This window comes from Sciurus carolinensis, chromosome 10 (assembly GCF_902686445.1).
Source record: "Sciurus carolinensis chromosome 10, mSciCar1.2, whole genome shotgun sequence".
NCBI lineage: Eukaryota > Metazoa > Chordata > Mammalia > Rodentia > Sciuridae > Sciurus > Sciurus carolinensis.
The window spans coordinates 130,433,291-130,440,644 of NC_062222.1; the positions used below are offsets into that span (position 1 = coordinate 130,433,291).

Here is a 7,354-nt window from a genome sequence, read left to right on the forward strand (position 1 = left end):
TTGGCTAGCTTTCACGTGCAAAGCCCTTGTATTGAAAATGCTTCTGGTTTTGAGGTACAGTAAATGCACACAACATTCATCTTTCTGCTCAGACTTCGCATGTTGAAATTGCCTGGAGCAAAATTTCATGGCTGAGAGCTCTAGAAAATGGCATTCTAAGTCTGAAGTTCTGCATGAACCTTTACATTGCAGCCCTATTTAAAGGAACATCTTAAGTCTACCATGAAGCGGCGTTTGAGGCTGATGTTTTTTGAAGGAGAGAAGAAGGCAGGTAGCAGGGTTTGTGTTGCTTTGTTTCAGAGGCTTCCACCTGAAACAGAGCAACTAGAAAAGGTCTCTGATAGAGAATGCAACAGGGAGGTGAAGTGTCCTGGGGACCCTGTAATGTTCAGGCCTCTGTCCACCCAGGTGTTGTGCCCACAGTAGGAAGCTCTTCTGCAGACAGCCACAGTCCCCTGGGCACATCTGCATGAACACACACTTCCCTCCAACACACCGGGTCGAAGGGGCTGTGTTCTGACCCTTATCCATTAGACAACTGACACAGAGGGCCTGGGGCCAGTACATTTCTATGGGCTAAAATACAAATTGTCTCATAGCTAAAAAAAACTGCAGCTTCTAAGAGAAAAATGAATATGGCAATTTAAAAAAGTAAATGATAAGTTAAAGTTTATAAAATTTGACATTGTATCAACTGGTCTACTGCATCTCAATATATGTACACACATTTATTATTTATATAATATAAATATGAAACAAATATTTATTTATATAATATAATATGAAACAAAGTTTTATAAGAAGAAAGTCAGTAATCAACAGTAAAACCATGCCGAATTATTTTTATAATTTTTCACACTTTGGCAAATGAAACAATTATAGTTAATACGGAATGCAGAGATTTTTATTTTAATATCAGGGGCCTCTGAAAGCATCAGTGCCCAGATCTTTCAAAGTTCTAAAAATGGACCTTGCTGTGGCAGCCCCTGAGGATGTCCCTCCTGGGGAAAGACCCCAACCCAAGGAAGGTAAGGTAAGAATCGCATGGGGAACATGAAGTGAGCTTGGTGACACATCACATCCAGAGGCCAGGAGGGTTTCAAAACCAGTCCAGTTGGTCTATTTATCCTGCAAGAGGTCGGGCACTCTGGCCTCATGGAATGCAGCTCCGCGCTCAGGCCAGCGGCGACTCCCACCAGGGGGGACTGGGGCCAGCTCTCAGACTGAAAAGAAACTCAACTGTGCAAGTGCAGAGTGATTTAATCTCTTCCCAACTGCTTTGTGATTCTCTTTTGCAAAGAAACTAATTCTCTCAGACTCAATTGAGGGCAAAAAGAGCAGAGACCAATGGGACAGGTAAGTGGAAAAACAGGTAGCACAAAGTCAACACGGAGCGCAGCGCCAGCCCAGCACGGCTAGGACCGGCTCCGCGACGCGCTCGGCATTTTACTTACCTGCTCCAGCAGTGTCAGGGCAAGAGTTTTCATTAATCCTCCTGCCCTTTCGCCTGGCTCAGGCAGGAAACGGAATTGGAAGGTGGAGCAGGATGTCACAGTCCCAATTTGTTTTTCTGAAGACTTGGAAAAATCTTGACATATTAAGTTTGGTTAGAATTTTGGAAGGAAGATTCACTTTTAATGGAAAGGCTCAGAGGAAGTGTTACTTCTGGGGATGATGGTTCTCTGCACACAGCAGAGGTCATCTCTTCCTCCTCGGAGCTGACTCTGTCCCTCCATGAATCAGTTACCTTAGCCAAACTAAAACCAGACCTGTGTATGGTGGAACAAGGTCCATAGTGTAATCCCTATATAGCCCAATTACAAAACTAGTGCAAAGTAATTCCAGTATTCTTATTTTTCTATATGTGCTCAGGTATTTATCCTTCCTTGTTTTTATATAATAGAGGAGGATTGAAAATAACAGTTATTGAGCTGAGTGCTTGGCTAAGTGGCTACAATTCTATCATTTACTTTCCACTTTGTTCTTACAAATTAGGTTGTATTGAGCCATTTTGGAATTGAGAAAGTGAAGCACAGGAATGTTTAGAGCATAACCAGAGGTTGCAGAACTGCGAGGGGCAGAGCTGAGATTCCCAGCCGGGGTTCCCAGGCACTTACTCTTTCTCATAGCACAGAATATTCCTCTTAACTGTTCTCATTTTCTCTCCTCTCTTCCCATATGTTAAGTTAAAATAAGGCAGGCTACTCTCTCCTCCGTGATCCCGTTATAACCCATGGCTTGGAACATGGAACAGGTGTCTGAGAGGCTGAAGCATCTGAGCACGTCCTACCCTCCTCTGCACCCTCACAGAAAGAAGCCCCCACTCCTGCCCTGCTGGCAAACCTCCTTGCCTTCTCTCTCCTGGACAGACTGCAAATGTCCAGATGCCCACAAGAGTAGCACCTGCCTGCCTCCTGCCTCCTCTCCTCTCCTCCTGAGCCCTTAGCCAGAGCTCCTTCCTGGCCTTTCTCTGCTCAGCTGGATTACAATATTCCCCTGCTGCATAAATATGCAGGGCTACAATCCTTCACTTGAGATTCAAGGTCCCCAAATCCCTGAAAACTAAGTTATGCCCTCTAAATTTTGACACCTAAATTCAACTGGTAATAAAGCTATTTGCAACTGATAAGATAATTTTCAAGATGTTTGGTTTTCCATCTTTTTATAATATTTAGAAATTATTTTCTTAATATTTACATAGCATACAGTGATACATGAACTCCTATGTCTGGTTTACAAAAATCAGTGTATTTCCATACTTGGTTGAATGGTATATATATCTAGAAAGGTGTCCTCTACAGTATGTAGATACACACAGAAAAAAGTGTTTCACCACTGCTTCTACTAAATCATGATAAACTTGTGTTCATAATCAAGTTTCAGAAAGTAGGAGTATATTTGATTACAGGGTGCTGCCTCTAGCCTCCTAGGAATGGGACTATCATACACAGACCATGTCATTTAATTAAAATGAAGTGACAACCTGCATTATGAGACAACACTGGCTCCAAGGTTCACTTTTATTGTGTCTTATTTAACCTAACCCCAACCAATGGAGATTTTAATGACTTCCAACCTCCGTTCTTACAAATGATGCTACAATGAATATCTTGTGCGTGATTAGTGTGATTCCATATATGTGTGTAACTTACAGGTACAGATGTGTAACTTCTCAGAGGGATTCCTTGGGCCTAGTGCTTGCGGAGTTAGCACTTTGATTGGTTTTACCACACTGCTCTTCTGTTCTCAGCAGCATTGCTGAAGCGTACCAATTTTCTCTGTCTGCTTTTCATGTACAGTCAACTCTCAGTTATTCAGTGCTTCATTAGCTGAAAGTCCATCAGCCAGGGCTGTGTTCTCCTGACTTGATGACACTTGCTGACTGTGGAAGCTACAAGGGATTAATGGCAAGAAGACCCAATGGAGCTGAGTCTTCTTTGATTATAAGGAGGATTTGACTGCAGCCTCATTCTTGGAAAATAGACAGCCCAGATATTACTAGATGACGTTTAATGGTGAAACGATGTGACTGGTCTTTTAGTCACTATGCCAAATGCTAGGCAGTGATAAGACTGTGGATTATGAGGTTTATCTGAAGCCAAATTATTGCAACTTACTGTTTTAGCAACTACAAGTTTACTCTGGTGAACTGAAATCGTTTAATCAGGATACAAGTCCTTGACTGGACCACAGAGCTTACGGTAGAAGGACACAGCATTTGGAAAGGATGTGGGCAGGCATCCTGGCTTTGCCGTGCAAATCTAAGCAATTCACTAGATCTTCCAGAGATTTGGTTTCCTCACCATTTAATTAGAATAAATATTATCCTGCATGTCATTATTGTTAGTAGTCATATTGCTATAAAATCAGATGAATGTATTTAATGTTTCCACTCTGTACATTGTTTGTACTCTACCAGGTACAGAGTAGAAACTCATTAAAGGACTTGTTTTAATATTGTGATCCTGAGCCAGAACAATTCTAGATGCTCTTTAATTCTTTAAATCTTGCAATAAAACAGCTATGCCCACTATGCTAGATCTGTTCAGAAGATTTATTTGAACAGATTTATTTATTTGGTATGAATGAATAAGTTTTGAAGAGGGAAAGTTCTGGAAGATCAAGGAGACAAGTTATGCCGACCAGTTTGTCCTGATCTCTTATGAAACAGGCATCATGTGCTCTTGTCTGAGGTGATCAGGCCATAGTTAGATTTGTTCTCAGAGTGGATGTGCCTTTGTGTAGGACAGGCTTTGGGTGTGACCCCAAGCATGCAGTCTCCCAAAGGAGCAGAACCAAGGAGCCTCTCAGCAAGTCACTTCTGTTCCTCTCTTTATCCTCATGTGGGGGTAATTATAGGTGTCTTCCAACTTCCCATTATAGCTACCTATAAATTTTAAATACGTGAATATAAAGCAGGGATTACTGTCTCTACCACCATGTTTTTCACAATGCAAGGAATGAAAACAAAATTTACATTAGATGACCGGATGCTCCACCCTCACGCTTAATTCCTAAGTCATAGAGTTTGTGATTCAGGGATTTCTGTTCCTCGCGCACGCTCACAGGTTCTTTGCACTGCTATGAAGGGAAACAATATTGGTAATGTCTTCTGGAACCAGGAGCTTTGGAGTCTAGGGCTATGGCTGCTTTCAGTGGAGTTGTGTTGACAAGGTTCAAGTCCACCTTTGCCACTTCCTCTGGCTGTGGCTTTGGGCAAATTATGAAAACTCTGCACCTCCCTCTACTACTCTGTACCATGAGGATGAGATGATATTGAAATCAGCCCAGAGGGATTGTTATAAGGATGAAAAAAAACAAAACCAAAAAACCACCCGATCACGTGAAGTGGTCAGAACAGCGTCTCCCGCGTGACGGACATTCAGTAAATGTCAGATAATATTCCTCATTCCCCACATGACTGCTTGCCACGTGTCAGGCATTGTGCCAGAAAGTGGGAGATGAGGGGCCACAGCAGCATCAGGGTCTGTAATTGGGTCCACAGTGAAAATCCCTCTCCCCTGTCACGGTTTTGCAGCAACTGAGAAAGAGCTAAGGGAATCAGCCAATGGAGAACAAAATGCTAGACTTATTATTGATGAAGTCTATGCAGATGCACATTTTTTTAGAGTGAGATTGCAAATGGGTTTACAGATTCCCAGATCCCTGTCTAGGTCTTGATGTAGCCACGCTGCCAAAGTCTAAGTCTCCAGCCCAGACCATCTGGAAAGTGGACGTAGTAACCATTTCCTACCTTTCTTTCTTTGCACTTAGCCATTCTGGTGTCCTCAGGCATCTCCCTCTGTGTCAGCCGAGAACTGAGACGCCCACGGTTCCCTCAGCCAGGTTGCTCTCCCCATCCCTCCCCTCTCAGACAACCCTAGACACCTGCTCCTGGCCCTTTTACGTTCACCACGTGGCTACTTGATGTCCTCTCCCACATCAGAAGGGAAAACTCCCCAAGGTGACAGAGCCTGTCTGCTTTGGCTGCCATTAAAGCCCTATGCCCAAGCCCTGTGTTCACACATAGCAGTGTCCAAAAACTGTTTGGAGAATTTTAAGTTTCTTTCAAAGGGTTCTCCTAAGGACCAAAGAACTCAAGTATCTAAAGGACTCTTATGAAAGGCAATGCACAGGGCTGGTGAGGATTTGGAGAAATCGGAATCCTTGTACACTGATGTTGGAAGTGTAAAATGGTGCCGTGGTGGCCAGGGAAACAGAATAGAGGTTTCTCGAAAAATTAAAATCAGAATGACTGTGTGATCCAGTGAAACCCACTTCTGGGTATTCATTCAGAAGAACTGAAATCAGGATCCCTTCAAGAGCTCTTAGCTTCCTAATGTTTATTGTAGCACTATTTATAACAGCTAAGATGTGCAAACAACCGGAAAGTCTGTTCCCAGATGAACGGATAAAGAAACATGGTCTATACACATAATAGAATATTATTTAGCCTTAAAAAAGGTAAATCATGCCACATATGACAATACGCATGAACCTTGAAGACGTGAAATTAGTGACAGACATACTGCCTGACTCGACTCTGAGGTATCTGCAAGGATCTTACTCCTCTTACTGGTGAAGGTGAGGAGGACAAGAGAGACCAAGTCCTCAGGGCTTGAGATCCTCGCAGATCAGCTTCACCCAGTGACCACTGCCATCAATTGGCGAATGACTGCCTCTCAGATGGAAGTAAGAGGTGGAACAAGGGACAGAAAGGGAAGAGGTCTTTTATCTACTAAATCATTAATTATGTGAAGTCCAGAAAAGGGAGTGTGGTATGTGCTTAGAAAGCACCGAGGAGCTTCAAAAGATGCCTTAACTCTGAAGAATTTTTATGACCATGGTTCAGGTTTTCTTCAGGATGAGCTCATAAATGAAAGGGAAGAGAAGAAAGCTATCATTAATTGAGTGCTCACAATTTCTCACGCAGTGACCTAGAACTTTCTGTGTCCCACCTGCTCAGGGTCAGGAGGCTGTGGTTGGGCATGTTCCACATCTGACTACTGGCCCAAGGGGAGGACATGAAGTGCCTGGGGCAAAACAAGGCTCTTGCGACTCTGTGTTCCCTTCCTATTTGGTCTTTCCTGGTAAGTATTGAAATTCACATTTGCTTGCTGCTTCTACTTGACTTACTTTATTATTTTTTTACCTTTATGATTTTATTGTGGTAAGGATGGCAAGATGAGGCTTACTAATCTCACCACCTGGCGTGGAGGGGCAGTAGCTGGAAGCTCACCCCCGGTTCTGTCACCTGGACCTGCTCCCTCTGTGCTAAACCTGCACAGGGTGGGCAGGTGGCTGGGGTACATTGCTTGGCTTGGTGTCTCTGTGGGGAAGGAACTCTTTGGTAGGTTGTTTCCCAGTATTAACAAAGATGTCCCCAGTGCGTAGCTGGGGTCACACAGTGTCCCCCCACACAGCTAAGGTCTAGCAGTACTGTCTGAACATCATGACACTTAGATTTCTGTTCAGAATTTCTTTTTTTCCCTTATATTTCCCATTCTTGTCTCAAAGAATGAAAACTCCTTAAGAATTGTGAAGAAAACTGACTACCAGAGAAAAACAGACCGATGGTTGCGTATGCGGAAGAGAAAAGGACACAACCCCGTTCCTGTGACCTGGAGGGGGTCCCTGCAGCTGCTCCTCTGATCTCACTGAACCAGTGGGACTTAGCGGAGCTTACCAGATCCCTGGGAGAACCCCATAAAGCTCGGGACCTCCCTCCCACTCAGCACGACTCGGCTTGCATTTTCTCTGGGCCATAGGCCCTGTCCGCCTGCCTCTGGGTCTCTCCTCCATCCTCAGTGTTCTTCTGGACTGTCCCTCCTGGCTCCTGGGTGTCTATTCCCTC

At 43.8% G+C, this 7,354-nt stretch overlaps 1 long non-coding RNA gene across 1 annotated transcript; it reads left to right on the forward strand.

Moving 5' to 3' along the window:
* Positions 1 to 1,218: 1,218 nt before the first annotated feature.
* LOC124994340 (uncharacterized) lies at positions 1,219 to 7,149 on the forward strand. The gene is made up of 3 exons (XR_007110464.1): positions 1,219 to 1,356; positions 6,467 to 6,590; positions 7,018 to 7,149. It is a non-coding gene; the product is annotated as an uncharacterized LOC124994340 (long non-coding RNA).
* Positions 7,150 to 7,354: the final 205 nt, after the last annotated feature.